This window comes from Thalassophryne amazonica, chromosome 1 (genome assembly GCF_902500255.1).
Source record: "Thalassophryne amazonica chromosome 1, fThaAma1.1, whole genome shotgun sequence".
Classification (NCBI taxonomy): Eukaryota; Metazoa; Chordata; class Actinopteri; order Batrachoidiformes; family Batrachoididae; genus Thalassophryne; species Thalassophryne amazonica.
In genome coordinates, this window is record NC_047103.1 from 141,080,255 (window position 1) to 141,096,425 (window position 16,171).

Sequence of the window (16,171 nt, forward strand, 5' to 3'; positions counted from 1 at the left end):
TCAGAAAATGCATACCGCACGACAACAGCATGTTATTTGCATTATTATCACTTACTGAGATACACAACACGTCGAATCACATTAACAATATTTAATGTAATTTCAAAATGCACGACACCCAGCAAATGTGTACATAAAAAGTTTGCTCACTTTAACTTTTGTTGTGTTGGCTGGCACGCACTGCTCTCCAAATTCGCCATTTATTAAACTGGCTGCTTTGGCTGCTGTTCATTGTCGTACTGTCAATGATAAAATCATCTGGAATATCCATATTGGGACCAACACACACTTCTCGCCTTTTCATCTTTTCCTCAGTGGACAGTTCTTAGGCTGCGCGTGCGCTATGACGTCATTTGTTTACGCACAGCGGGCGGGTATGCCAATACTCATTCGCTACTGTGGGCGGGTATAGCCAGGTAGCATCGACGTAAATCTACGCTACCGGCATAGCAACGCCTCGGTAAAGTGATAATAATGTGGTATAGCTTTCAATATGATTGGAGCATTTTTTTTTTTTTTTTGGCCCCTGTGTAATTCTTCATTGACTTCATTGAGCACTTTTTTTTCAGTGATTTATGAAGAACACTGATGCCAAATCTAATGCTTGCATCACCATGTGAAGGATTGTTTCAGTTATCTGCTGCACTAATAAGATGCCATATCTCTCCACTTTCTCCACTCACACAGCATCAGAGGTATATAACTTCTTTGTTGTTGTCATGGGTCTCTTGGTGGCTTCTCCTTCTTGCAGAAACACTCTTTAAGAGAACACCCTTGTCCAGGCAGTTCTACTATATAGTACCATATGCTTTGGATATCATAATGAGTGATAAATGACATATTACAAGACATAAGACATATTACTTACAAGCTTTATGATGAATGAGTCTAAATTAATCACATTTATTTACATGTATAAGTTCTTTTGAAAATTTCTCTCACAAACACAAAAACAATGAATAAAAAAATACTCTTAAAAACAACTACATAAATATTTTAATAAAAATAATAATATAAAAATAAACTCCATGAATTTTTCAAAAGTGGGGCATCACAAACGCAGTGAATTAAAAAAAAAAATGTTATTCCTCCAGTTAACCCTCTGGGCCCGACGCCATCGTATAAGATGGCTGGGACCAAGCTTTACTAAATTATGAATAACTTTTCAATGATATGAGATAGAAACTTACTTTTTTTTGCTGAAAAGTTAACTCCCCGGACTTTCGATCCACCGTCGGCCGTCTTTGTACTCCTCATAGAAGATGTGTGATGACGTGTGCAATGTGAGTGTCTAATCGGAATTGGTTCATCAGCACATGGTTTTCCAAAATCCAATCATAGGGCAGATTTACCTCACATGATAAACCAAAGATGGTTTTCGGGAGAGATATCTTACTATTTGGCCCGTTTGAATAGCCCCCTAACTCCTCCAATGCCATTACGCACAGCGAAAGTGAAAGCAGACGGAGAGTCTCGCATAACAATCTCACGTGCTCAAGCAAAGAGTGTGTAACTATTAGGATTGCTCCACTAGTTTGCATTTGAATGTTACTGGATTACTCTGTGGCTCTCTCCCACTGTTTACCATATCAATGAGGTGAGGGAGAGAGGCTTCTCCTCAGACTGTAAGGAACCAAAGTGTGAAATGAAAGCTGCTTGCAGAGTCAGACAGAAGACTCCAAAACACAGCAGAAATATAATTTTGTGATGTGACCTTTGTGTAATAGCAGACAGAAATTGCTTTGAGATGAAGACAAAAATATGCATAGACCATTTTGTATATATTGTTCAAAATGTACATTTGTGTTTATTGTTTGAACTTTTTTGTTGTACAGTCTTTCATACAAGACCTCAAATTACCTTTATAAAGTGTCAAAACAGTTGTTTATTATAGTTTGCTGTGGGTTCAGGACACAGTCTAATGATGTCTCACTGATGTTCTGTCACTGATCTATTAATAAAAAAATGACAAAAATAAACTTTAGTGCATAGGTGCATCCATGTAACCTAAGAGGGTGAAATACTGTAGCACCCAGGTTGAAAAAGTCTGAATTTCACCTTTAAATTATGATTTTAGTTCCTCAAGCATTCAAAAAAAAAAAAAAACATTCAAAATGAAATATATATCTTCCCTATTTGTTGGCTTCATCGCCCATTCACATGCATCTGCATGTGTCCACAATAAATTGCACGCACATTATTGAGGCCCATAGAAATGATAGTTTGCCTATTGCTCAAGGCTATATTTAGTACAAGGTGTCTTTCTGCTCGCCTTTATATCGATGCTCAGTAGCAAAACCCTAATTAGAGTTTGCACATCCTGCAAGGCATGTCTATATGTGTATACATGTGTGCACGTGTCAGCCGGCACTCCATTTACGTGTATTAAAGTTTAAACACGTGCATGGTTGCACAAACTCTGTGATGATTCATATTGTCCAGCTAAGCTTGTGGTTCTCTTCATAATGCAGGAAGGAGGCAGATTTGTCATAAAAGGGATGAGCCTGGCAGCCGCAGCCATATCACAGGAAAGGCGAGTCATGGTCCACCAAATAATAAAGTACCTGAGAGACTGTGACTTCTTTTATGTTTTTTTTCCTGCTGATGGAAATCCCTCTGTCTGCGTGTACCTCTTTTTATGTCTTGTTTTTGCTTTCTCTGTTTCTCCCTCTTCTGTGCTTCACTCTCTCTCCGCACCTGCTCTCACCATCAATTTTTTTCACCCCTATTTCTTTCTTTCCCTATTCTTGTTTCCCTCCATCTTCCACTCATTCATTGCATTCCCTCTCTCTCTCTCTATCTCCCTCTCTCCTTCAATATATATGAGAGTCCTTCTCCTCTAGTTGCTACGGAAACCTGCCTTATCAGAGCATCTCCTCCCACCCCCATCACATTCCTCTTTTTCTCTCTCTCCCTCTCTCTGATTTTTTTTTCTGTCCAACTCCTTTTTATCTTTCCATCCTTCAGAGGTTCTTTAAATTGTAAGTGGGGTAGCAGGCCCCTCTGTGAGTGGTGCCGCAAAGTGAATCACTGGCAAAAATGGAAATATTGGCCCAGACCTTCCTTTAAGGTACTTTTTCTCCTTCGTTTGGTGTTAAAGAAGGCCCAAATAAAACACAACAGTAATCCATGCTTCTGTTTTTATCTATATCTTCCTCTGTTTAACTTCAGTTTTAGTACTACCCAGGTCTGGAAATAGGCAGCACGGTTAGTGGTTTTGAATAAACTCTGCCATGGTAACAGGCCCACTGACAATGTGATGGATGGACACTGGCCCTGCACCGCAGGGTGCTGGATGAACTCCCCAGCTGTGGAGCAAATGTTTCCTTGGCCATCTCAATAATGCAATTTGTTTTTGATGTTACTTGGGTTTTCCTGTTTCTTCAGCTTTGTAAAAAACTTTGTAAAACTTTGCCAGAATGGCATGAGCAGTAGGTCACCCCCCTGAGTCTGGTCTGCTTGAGATTTCTTCCTCAACATCATCAGAGAGACTTTCCTTACCACTGTCACCTATGTGCTTGCTGTGGGGCAGTGGTGTCCAAAGTATTCCAGAAATGGCCAAGAGGGTGCAGGTTTTCTTTGCAGTCACTGACTCAAGCAGGTGATTTCACTGATGAACTCATCCCACCTGCTCAAAGTGATGTTGAAATCACCAAACAAACCTGGGTGTAAAACTGGACAGTGATATTAAATTTGATGCTCAGATTAGGTCAGTAGTCAAGTCCAGTTTCTATCAATTTAGACAACTGGCCAAGGTGAAGCGATTTCTTTCACGGCGTCATTTTGACATTTTAATCCATGCTTTTATCACTAATCGCCTGGACTATTGCAATGCACTTTATGTTGGGCTGAATCAGACACTGCATCTGCAGATGGTGCTGAATGCTGCTGCTCGACTTTTGGCTGGTGTTAAAAGGTGCGAACACATTACACCGGTGTTGGCCTCACTTCATTGGCTCCCAGTTCATTTTAGAATAGATTTTAAAATTCTTTTATTTGTTTTTACATGTCTTCATGGCTCTGCCCCACTATATCTGTCTGACCTGCTCCATTTATATGTCCCTTCACGCTCACTCAGGTCAGCTGATTTGTCACTGTTAGTTATCCCAAGGTCGAAGAGGAAACGTTGAGGTGATCGAGCTTTTTCAGTCGTTGCCCCAAAACTGTGGAATGATCTTCCTTTGCACATTAGGCAGGCTGATTCTCTCTCTGCTTTTAAATCTTCTCTTAAAACACGTCTTCTCTTTGGCTTTTAACGTAGTTTGACACGTTTTTTTTAATGTTTCTGGTTTTAACTGTGGTTTATTTATTTATTTGTATTTATCTATTTTATCTTGCCTGTTCTTGTTGTGCACAGCACTTTGGTCGTTGGAATTGATTTTAAAGTGCTTTATAAATAAATTGAGATTGAGACTGAGAATACTGTGGACACCACAGCGGTAAGGTTAGGCTTTACTTGTGTGAAGTGCCATGAGGCAGCTTTGTTGAGATTTGGTACAATATAGGATATTTTTTAGGGGGGTGCATTTTACGGCAAGCCAGTTTGCCACGAAATGCACCCCCTCCTATCTCCCCCCTGGAAGGTGTCACATTGATGAAATTTGCTGTATCTATCAATATCTGTGCTATGAATGTACTCTTAAAAGCATTCCACACTGGAACGAACAGAAGGATATTTTTTAGGGGGGTGCATTTTACAGGAAGCCAGTCTGCCACGAAATGCATCCCCTCCTATCTCCCCTGGAAGGTGTCACATTGATGAAATTTGCTGTATCTGTCAGTATCTGTGCTATGAATGTACTCTTAAAAGCATTCCACACTGGGACGAACAGGATATCATCCCCCTGGATGGTGTCAAGTTGATGAAATCTGCTGTATCTATCATTATATCAGTTCCCGCGAAGGGGGTACATATCACGGCAGGGGAGCAACCCCTTCGCGGGAATGCACATTTGAACCTCGTCGCCTTTAAACTCACATTTAACAGCACAGATACACAGTTTGCTCAGACAAAAATGTTCACAAATCAGTATGATTTTTATTCTATGTCACGTTGTCTCTAGATATATGGGAGTGAACAGAATATGTTCATATTCACGAGCACTAATTGGCTGCTTTTGTTCAGTAGGAATGAAGCGTCTCTATTTTCATGTTTATTTCATGACGTTTCATCACACGGTCTTTGTTTTAGTGGTTGTTTGTTAAAATGATTTTAATTTTATTCATTGACATTATAAATGAATATGCAGCTTGTGTCACTGTGGAATGTGAAATTTGTGTCCACTCCTTTTGTCTGTATATGTATTATGTTTGGATATATTAATTTATTCAGAGTATCCTAATCATCATCATCATCATAATTATTAGTGTGATGAAAACTATTATTTTTGTTGTGATAAAAAAAAAAAAAAAAAAAATTACACACAAAAGTGAACAGAACGTGTATTTTTGGAAGTGTGTTAAATATATTTTCTGCATACACTGAACAAAAAACATAAATGCAACATTTTTGTTTTTGCTGTTTTCATGAACTGAACTTAACATTTAAAACATTTTCTATATGCACAAAAGACCCATTTCTCTCAAATATTGTTCACAAATCTGTTAGTGAGCACTTCTTTGCCAAGATCATCCATCCCACCTCACAGGTGGGAATCAAACCCACAGCCTTCTGGCTGTGAGGTAACAGCCGTAACCACAAAGCCACATGCTGCCCATAAATGAATGCTCCTATAGTAAACTGTTTTATTTTCTATATGTATTGCAGTTTTATTATATATGATTATGGGTCCAAGCCAAAAATGCTGGAGCCCTCTTGAAATTTGCGGCATTATTCTTATTATTATCTATTACCTATTAGTATCTGCATTGTGAATATACTCCAAAAATACCCCCAAATTTTTCGCCATTTCCCACTCAGTGTAATTTGAATGATATTTTCCCTAATTAGTGAAATAAATTTGCTACAATTAGCTATAATTACTTATTTTGCCAAATACAAAGAAAAACTCACTAACTGTACTATATAAGGAATATAAACACTTTGAGTTGAAACACTACAACACTATGATATTCAAAGACAATATTAAAATAAATATTTTAGCAATATAATTTAAGTAAATAAACTTAATTTTGATTTAAACACTATGCATACCCAGAACATAAAGAACACAACAACAGCATTAAAATAAATTCCAGCAATTTAATGAAATGTAGGTAATAAAGTATTTATTGTATAAAAATGCCATTCTAAACATGATCATATTCATTCATTTTCTATACCCACTTACTCCCCTCAAGGGTCACGGGGGAGCTGAAGCTTATCCCAGCAGTCATGGAGCAAGTGGTAGGCCTCACCCTACGGTACACTGGCATTGGACCACATAAAGACAACCAGCACATTCACACACACACACACACACACACACACACACACACACACACACACACACACACCTGGGTACAGTCATTTAAGTCAGCAATTCACCTAACTTACATGTCTTCAGAAGTGGCTCACGCACGCATACACACACTCAATGTCAACTGCAATATTAAAATATTTGAGCAATTACCTAAGAAACCTAAATGTATAAACTGTTTATTTGAAACACAATATGCAATAAAATTCAAACATTTAAGCAATAATATAAAAAAGTTAACAAACTGTCCTAATTATAACACCACTTTAAACATAAGAAATACAATATTAAAATAAATATTTAAGCAATAATAAAAAAGTTAAACTGTTTTGTAATTATAAACCACTTTAAACACGGTATGCAATAAAATTAAAACATTTAAGCAATAATATAAAAAAGTTAAACTGTCCTAATTATAACACCACTTTAAACATAAGAAATACAATATTAAAATAAAAATATTTAAGCAATAATAAAAAAGTTAACTGTTTGTAATTTTCACACCACTTTAAACATGATAAGAAATACAATATTAAAATAAATATTTAAGCAATAATAAGAAAAGTTAAACTGTTTTGTAATTATAACACCACTTTAAACACGATAAGAAATAGTAGAGAAGCTTGAATCTTGAACTGAGAGCCTAGACAGAAATGATAAGAAATACAATATTAAAATAAATATTTAAGCAACAACATAAAAAAAGTTAACACATAAACTGTTTTGTTATATTATAATAACACTGCAAACATAAGAAACACATTAAAAAAAATAAGAAATCCATTATATGAAAACCTAAAAAAAAATTCCAGTTGCAATAAACCCAGTATAAAGAATATTAAAATCTATATGTGTTATCAATAAAATGAAAAACTAACAATCACTAACAATTGAAACATGCTGTGGTACTTTTGAACACAAGAGTTACCATCACTTGCACCCAGGGCACAGGTACTCCTGATCCAAAGGAGGCTTCTGTACACAGGTGGTACCACCTCTGACACATGTCACAGCCTGTGGAAACAAGAACATGGATTGTTACTTTATCCGTGACCCCTGTGGACAGTCTGGCAGCCCAGAACCTCTCCCCCATTGTCTAGCAGAGCTGCTGACAACAAATCCCATTCGTTGGGGTCACGTTGCTAACTGGATGTGACGTAGTGCCGTGCTCACCTATTTTATGGAATTCATACATCTAGACCCCTTGCAGTCACGTGACCACTCCCCATCAACATGTTGTCGGTCACATGCAGGGCTTCAAGGATTATTTACACGAGAAGCAACGTACGTACTGGAAAGTGTGGGACAAGCTTTGAGATAAACTCATCATGTCTGATCATGATAGTGGAGTAAGCAAACATACCAGGCATCTTTCTGGTGCTGAATTACAGTAGTACAAGGACAAAATTGCCATTTTTAGGGTGCTTGTAAGGTACACAACACCAGGTGTGACTTCTTTGACTGCACCTGGAGTGAAATTGTTATCACCACATGTGTAAGTACATTCAGGACTTAATGAGTTAATTGATGATTGTAGACTTGCATATTCATAATAGTTTTTAGTGACAATATTCGTCATTAACTTTACTGAATGTTGTGTACGCTGCTGTGTGATTGTGGAGAAAAAACAAGCCAAGTCTCATTCTTTTTTGAATGATATTGTTGCAGCTTCCTTAGCAAAATGAGCAATGTTTTAGTGGTCCGTTTTTTTTGTTATTGTTTGTTTTTTTTACTGTCTGTAACTACCCATGGCGCAATAGTGGAAAAATGGCAAAAAACGGAGGAAAGACAAGTTGAGATGACTTGTTTACACAGCCAAACAGCCAAGCGTATTGTGACCGGCTAAACTTGACCTTCAGCTGTGTGTGGCACCACCCTGCATGTGACCTGTGATGTCACGTGCAAAGCCTCTATAGACGTCTTATTTAGCACCTGGGAAATGTATTTACTTCTTTTTTTTTTTTTTTTTAGAAAAAACACAGCTGAGTTATTATTATTATTATTATTATACAGTTGTCTACAGATTAGAGTCTGTGTACCACAACTTTTTTTTTTATATAAGGTGATAACTTTTTCAACAGCAGTTTCAATTATCCAGCCCCTGTAATTCCACATCAGACTCCTGTAGAAGACAGTTCACGTGGGAGGCTTTGGGTACAACTCTAAAAATTAAATTTTTTAATTGACCAAGGACCAAAAAGCATTTTTTCTTTGATGTTGTGAGTCACATTTTGCACATACTTAATGTGAATAACTTACGCATAGTGCTTCGTCATGGTCCTCCATCCCACAATAAAAGCACAGACTGCTCAGATCATCTGTTAATACAGATGGTATTCAACACACACTGTAGTGGGTGATTCTTAGACCAGTGATTCTCAACCGGGGTGCCGCGGCCGTGATCGATCGTCAGGGGTGCCGTGGGCAATTATCAAATATCACCATTATCGGGTGTATGTGCTGTAATAGTGTGGCAGATGGTGTAATGCTCTTTTATTCCAGTAGATGGCAGCAAAGCATGCAGTAGCGCTGAGCCATGTGCCGAGAAGGAGGCGTGATCGCCGTTTTAATTCCGGGCAAGTTAGTGATTTGTGTGCATAGAAGTTCACTTAGTCTCGTCAAGAAACAGGTGGAATATGCCGGAAAGCAGCGCATGTTGGCAAAGTCACAAACAGAGGAACAAGGGAGACAATATTTCCTTCCATAAGTAAGTGGTTTTGGTTATTGTTGTCACTTTGACCGTGATATTTGGATGATAAACAGCTGTATGTCTCCTGCCGTACCTGTGTCGCCCGATGACACGGATCATTAATTTCACTTATGTCTAGTTGATATTTTCCACTGCTAGACCAATGTCTAGTCAAAATTCTTGTCCTTAGTGACTAAAAATTGTTTGACAAGACTGGGGAGTTTTTTTTTTTTTTTTGCACCTTAAAATAATGAGATTAATGACCCGTGCTGTGCTGCCACACACACAGAGATGTGCACACACACACACCACTGACTTCATGAATGAAACTCGGTCAATAAAGGATAATTGTGTAAAAATATAATATATATAAATGTATTGTAATGGTTTTAGGAGCCGCGCTGCATTGAACACAGCAGCAGCTCAGCCGAGCAGCGTAGCTTAACAGCACAGATCCATGTAACTTTCAACACTAATATTTGAGAATGTGTGCGTGTCATGTAATGTAATTTAATTTTACTGGCTCGATATCCAGGACAAAATGGCATTTTAACACGTATTTTGCGAGCATTTTTCTGAGTGTGTTCAGTCACGAATCTCCATTAAAAATGCATTAACATCCGGGTACTTCGTCAATATTTTGCCCGGTTAGGAGACGTCATGTCGCTGTCCATGAAGGGACGTTTTCATTTAGTGTGCAGCATTGGGACTGCGCTGTCTAGTTCTTATATACAGCTCCATGACTATAGTATACTATGTTACGTCATATCTGTACCGCACGTGTTGTTAATGTGCTAACGCACCATGTAGAGACAGTCGAGTTAGTGGTGCGTGACACGTGACACATGACAGTGGTGTGCCGCAGGATTTTGTAAATATAAAAAGGGTGCCGCGGCTCAAAAAAGGTTGAAAATCACTGTCTTAGACTACGGGCACTTATTATGTCCTTTGATAATATTGTATGAAAAACAGGAAAAAGGGGAAATTTCACACTTTTATAGTTATCTTTACAATGAAAGTGTGTTAAGAAATTTGTTCTAGTAGTCTATGATGACTTTTTCACCTTTTTTCAGCATCATTATATGCAAATATTGCTGTTTTGTGCTTGTCCCACTCCCAGACTTTTGATCTTCAATGATAAAAATGAATGGTAAAGAAACGTTTTTTCTAATGTTTTAAAATATCTCTGAATAAAATATCAGTAAAATAATCAAAACATAATTGAGGTATTCAATGTCATACAACTGTTGTGATTTTTTTTAAACAAAATGTAGTTGCCCCACACTATTGCCGTAATTTCCACCACAACACTGTAATGTCCCTTTAAACAGTTTGTATGAAAGATTGTTTGGGTAGTTTCTATGGAGATAAACAGTGACATCAGAGCACATGTATATAGCGCCAAATCACAACAAACAGTTGCCCCAAGGCGCTTTATATTGTAAGGCAATGGGGTGGTGGAAATTACATTTACAAGGCCAATAGTGCCCGTATTTAAAGAATCACCCTAGGTTAGCTTAATACAGTTTGCATTGCAGAGTACTCATTAAATGGTTTAATATTTCTAAGACAACATGCATGATTGACAATGCTGAGAAAAAACAAAGGAAATGTACCAGATTCTCTGACGAGGGAAGTGGCTATGTCGAGCCTTAACCTGTCCATGGCCGTCTGTGAGGTGTCCAGATCTATTTCGTCTCCCTGTAAAATTTTCTGTGCAAACTACAGACAAGTTTGATTAGTAGAATGACACCCCCCCCCCCCCCACATCAGTTATGTACTTTTCAAACACATGAGTATCACATGTAGTGAATGTATAATATCAGCACATTTAACACTGTCTCCATCAGCCTCTGTAATCATTTGTAGTTTGAAAAAAATGTTTAGAGATCTGTATTGCACACTCACTTTTAAGGCCAGGACACCACAGGATGTACCATCTTGCTGAGTTGAATGTGGGAGAGTGCTGCACATCCACCTTGAAACACTGCAGCCTTTCTTCCTCATGAATACTCTAAAGTATTGATACATGTGTAAAAATCTTTTAACAAGTCACTGGTCACAAGTACAGGTTATAATCAAATTTACCTTGTAGACTCTAAACAGGTCTTGATCTTTTCATTTGTTTCTCCAAGTGGATCAACAAAAAGAGCCTTCTTCTCATGTGGGTACATACCCTCTTGTTGTTCATAGATAAACACAACACATTAGGTATTGTGATGATTGTTCTCATTCACAATTCCCACTGTCACTTTGTGTGCCATTGGATCAATCTGAAAGTAGTATTAAAAACAAAGTCTGTGTCAGGGATTTGGCCAGGTCAGGGTGCTGAGCCCTTGTCTTTCCCCTTTTTGTGGTTTTCCGTCTACTTCAGCTTGGATTTGTCAGTAATTATTTTCATCATGAGTTATCCTGTTATGTTTTTCTTATCACTTTGTTACTTTCCATACTTTAGCCATTGTCCAGTTCTGTTCTAGTTTTGTTCAGCCGGTTTGTGTTTTCATTGTTTATCATTTAGCTTTCCTCTGTATGTTTTCTGTTATACTTATATCGGGTTTTGATTTCTGTTTATTAGTCTGTTCCTGTTTAATTCTGCTTTTGTATTGATTTCCTGATCAGTCTAGTTGCTTTTGTATTCTTGCTCATGTTTGATTTTGGTGCCTGTTATTGTATGATATTCTGACCATGATTTCCAGTTTTGCTCTGTTCTATTTTTGCCATTTGTTTCCACTTCGCACCTCCCATCATGTCTTCGTTCCTTGTCTCATGCCCAGTTACTTATTTTCATTCCACGTCCTGCACCTGCCCCATGTCTTTGTTTCCCACCTTGTTTATTTTTGCTTTGTGTTTTCATTCACTCCCACTCTTGTTCCAGCTCATGTGTCTTTGTCTGTTACTTCACTCCTCTCTGTGCTTTCCTTCCTTCACTATCTTGTACTCTGCACAACCTTTGGCTCCCCCGGTCATGCCCCCTTCCAGAGACATCCACGCACCTGCTTCACATCACCCTAATTTGTTTGCTCCTTATTTAAACCATCACAGTCTCACAGTTCAGTGCCAGTTTGTTGTCTCATACACATTCCAGCGTCTTTGTCAGTTCTGAGTTTTGCTTCGCCGTGTATCGTACCTCTGCTCTGTTTTCCTTGACCTTGCCTTTTGCCTTGTCCCGGACGTCTGTGTTTGCTCGTGCCTCTGATCCCTGCTCAAACATGACTGCGTTTTTGCCTGATCCTGATTGTGCCTCTGCTCCGCTGCTCGATCACATGTGTACCGAACCAGAGCCTGGAGTAAAGACCATGTTTTCTCCTACACCTAAGCTTAGTCCGGGAGTTTGCATTGCGGGTCCAGCCACCATGGTAGACAGGCCCCCGCCCGTTCTGACAGTCTGTCACTTCAAAAATGTGTATATGTTGAGGCTGGTGGCGCTGTGGAGGCTGGTGGCTCTGTGGAGGCTGGTGGCGCTGTGGAAGCTGGTGGCGCTGTGGAGGCTGGTGGCGCTATTGAGGCTGGTGGCGCTGTGGAGGCTGGTGGCTCTGTGGAAGCTGGTGGCTCTGTGGAGGCTGGTGGCGCTGTGGAGGCTGGTGGTGCTATTGAGGCTGGTGGCTCTGTGGAGGCTGGTGGCGCTGTGGAGGCTGGTGGCTCTGTGGAAGCTGGTGGCTCTGTGGAGGCTGGTGGCGCTGTGGAGGCTGGTGGTGCCATTGAGGCTGGTGGCTCTGTGGAGGCTGGTGGCGCTGTGGAGGCTGGTGGTGCTATTGAGGCTGGTGGCTCTGTTAAAGCTGGTGGTGCTGTTGAGGCTGGTGGCTCTGTGGAAGCTGGTGATGCTGTGGAGACTGGTGGCGCTGTGGAGGCTGGTAGCGCTGTTGAGGCTGGTGGCGCTGTGGAAGCTGGTGGCACTGTGGAGGCTGGTGGCACTGTGGAGGCTGGTGGTGCTGTGGAGGCTGGTGGCGCTGTGGAGGCTGGTAGCGCTGTTGAGAATAGTGGCGCTGTGGAAGCTGGTGGCGCTGTTGAGGCTGGTGGTGCTGTGGAGGTTGGTGGCGCTGTGGAGGCTGGTGGTGCTGTGGAGGCTGGTGGTGCTATTGAGGCTGGTGGCTCTGTGGAGGCTGGTGGCGCTGTTGAGGCTGGTGGTGCTGGATTTTTGGATTTTGTGAGGGATTCAAGGTTGCTCCTTCCTCGCAATTTTTAAGTGATCCACATTGACATTTCTAATAATAGTGCCATCATCTGCCAGTAGATCTGCACTTTTTCCATGTAATGCTGTCAGTGTGAAAGGGCCAAGGAAGTTTGGATCCAATTTGCCACCTTTTCTCTGTTGGCTTCTAATGTTTTCCCTCCACACCGTATCACCTGTTTGGAAGGTAGGTTTAGGAGCTCCTTTCTTCAGTCTCTCCTGTGTAGTCTCTTGCTGCTTGGTGACATTCCCATGAATAATTTGTTTCATGTCATCGAGCCGCTTTATGTCCTCTGAAACAGTTTCCATTGCCACAACAGCTTCAACACTGCCATTGACCTATAAATAAATTGTCAACAAATGTTTTATCATTCTTAGTTCATGTTTTCAACATTAGAAAATGATTAGATTGAGACATGTTTACCAACCATGAAGTGCTCTGGCACCTCGGTTGGTTACTGAGCCTCTCGTCCGAACATCAAGAAGAATGGAGAGAACTGGGTTGCAATTTGTTTTTTTGTTTGGATCCCAAACATGACAGCATCCAAATATTCATCCCAGTTCTCTGGTTTGTTGGCCACCAGCTTGCTAAGAGCTCTAAAACAATAGCAGAACTGGCAAAAGGCATCTCCCAAAAGATATTTCTGGTCCCACAATGAGAATATAATGAAGTCATGGTCAATGATTTTCCTCACCTTTGTATGGTACCATTCATCCTCTCTACCAGCCCATTGGTTTGAGGATGGTAAGGTGAACAGAGACTCCGAGCAATTCACAACTTGGCACATATGTTCTTGTTTATCTGTCAATACGAATGCATATTATATGGGTTTTAAAAAATTATGTGCAAGATGAATATGTTTGTAATAAAACACTTTTAAACAATGCATTCATAAAAAACAAAATATTTCCGCAACATATTTTATAGTATTGTCAAAATGACTGCATTGACAAATTCTGTTCCTTGATCAGTCAGTATCCTTTTTGGGGCTTCAAACTGATGGAAAAATTTGATAATGCATGTTGTGACTTCAGCTGCCGTTTTGTTGCAGAGCGGATAAGCTTGTGGCCATTTTGTCAGGTAATCAATCATGACACAGATGTACTGATAGCCACTTTTAGTTGTCTGTAGTTTTCCAATCAGGTCCATTCGAAGCAGTTCAAATGGTTGTCTGACCTGGGGAAGAAAAAAAGTAATAATATACATTTGTGAGAATGTTGTTATTGACAGGAAGTAATGTGGCTGCAGTGAATCATTACATTATTGTTGTGTGTTGGGGGGTTGTGGCTGGATGTTTTGGTGTTCTTTTCTTTTCTTTGCTCTTCAGGTGGCATGGAAACTGATTTGTCTGTGGAGAAGGTGCTGGCTGAAGAATCCTCACCCTCATCAACATCATGTGTAGCACCTGTGACTGGTGCTCACATGCAACCTTAAAGACTTTCAGCTGAAGCAGATAATTGGATGGCGTTCTGCATTTAAATCATGTGTGATTCAAGCAGAACTGCCGGGAACTCGACCTTGTGATGTTCGTTTGTGAGACGCTGAGGACCGCGCCTGGGTTTGACACATCGAGCCCGTGAAGCAGGGAAGGGTGAGGACACATGCTGTCAGCACACGTTAAAGGTAATTAAGTGTTTGATTAATTGTTGATAGTAACTTGGTGTTTTGTTACACAGTATACTTGAATTGTGATGAGAATTGTGCAGCTTGCTTCTCACTGCTGTGGCGTGCAGATAAGTGATCCTCCACCTGTTGTGAGAAGCTGCTCATTTGCATAAAGTTAAAAAAGATACAGACCTGAATGTGTTGCTGATAGCGTGTGTCTTTTGAAAGATATTGTTGACTTACTGCTGACTTACCTCACCTCTTCTTTGCTTCACAGAGAGTCAGTTTGTCGTGTCCACCTGGGGGGGTGTTTGTCTGGTGGTAGTGGGTCCAGGAGCGCCGGGCTTCTATCCTTTTGGGCGCTTAAGAGCGCGCCAACAGTCACTCCACCAGAAGGACGTTCTTTTAGTTTTGTACACATTATTATGCACAGGTGAAAAATAAATTGTTTCTGTTGTTGGAACCGCTTTCTGGTTATTTTTAGCGCTGGGTCCTGTCTGACGCAGGTCCGCTCCTCAACCCGCGTCGACACATAACAGTAGTTCCCGGCCATTCCATAATGGACCCAGCGGCAGAGGCGGTTCCTTTTGCCGAAAAAGTTCAAGAACACTAGGAGAAAATATGGGAGCAATTACAGCATCTCGCAAACCAAATTAAACAGACGCCCGTGTTACGGAGCTTGCAGCGCAAGCCGTTCCGCTTCCTGCTGCTCCAGCTGTGGCATCATCGATACCGGGGCAGATAACTCCGTCACCCAGAGATTCGGTGTTCGAACCGATTATTTGTCATCCGGAGCCTTGTGCGGGAGACGTCGAAGCCTGTGCTTCGTTTCTGATGCAATGTTCTCTGGTTTTTGCTCAGCGACCGGCTTCCTTCTCTTCTGATGGGAGCCGTGTTTCATATGTGACAAATTTGCTCCGAGGTGACGCCTTAGCTTGGGTCACAGCGTTGTGGAGTAACAACTCGCCATTGTTAGGGTCCTTTAAGGATTTCTCCCGGGAGTTCCGACTGGTTTTTGACCATCCGGTGAAAATGAATACCGTTGCTCAACGGTTGCTGAATCTCAGGCAGGGGAGGCGGAGTGTGGCGGAGTATTCCGTGGACCTCCGGATTTTTTCTGCTCAGTCAGGTTGGAATGCCGCAGCTTTACAGGGCGTGTTTGTAGATGGGTTAAATGAGTCATTAAAAGACGAGCTGGCGGTCCGTGACAAGCCAAGTGATTTAGATGAACTAATATCGTTGGTGATTCGTCTAGATGATCGGATGAAGGAGTGTGGACGCGAGAAAGG

At 40.6% G+C, this 16,171-nt stretch overlaps 1 long non-coding RNA gene across 1 annotated transcript; it reads right to left on the reverse strand.

Moving 5' to 3' along the window:
* Positions 1-8,661: 8,661 nt before the first annotated feature.
* On the reverse strand, positions 8,662-11,254 carry LOC117520492. The gene is made up of 3 exons (XR_004563664.1): positions 11,017-11,254; positions 10,725-10,830; positions 8,662-8,737 (listed from the first exon to the last, which is right to left on the reverse strand). It is a non-coding gene; the product is annotated as an uncharacterized LOC117520492 (long non-coding RNA).
* Between the last annotated feature and the right edge of the window lie 4,917 nt (positions 11,255-16,171).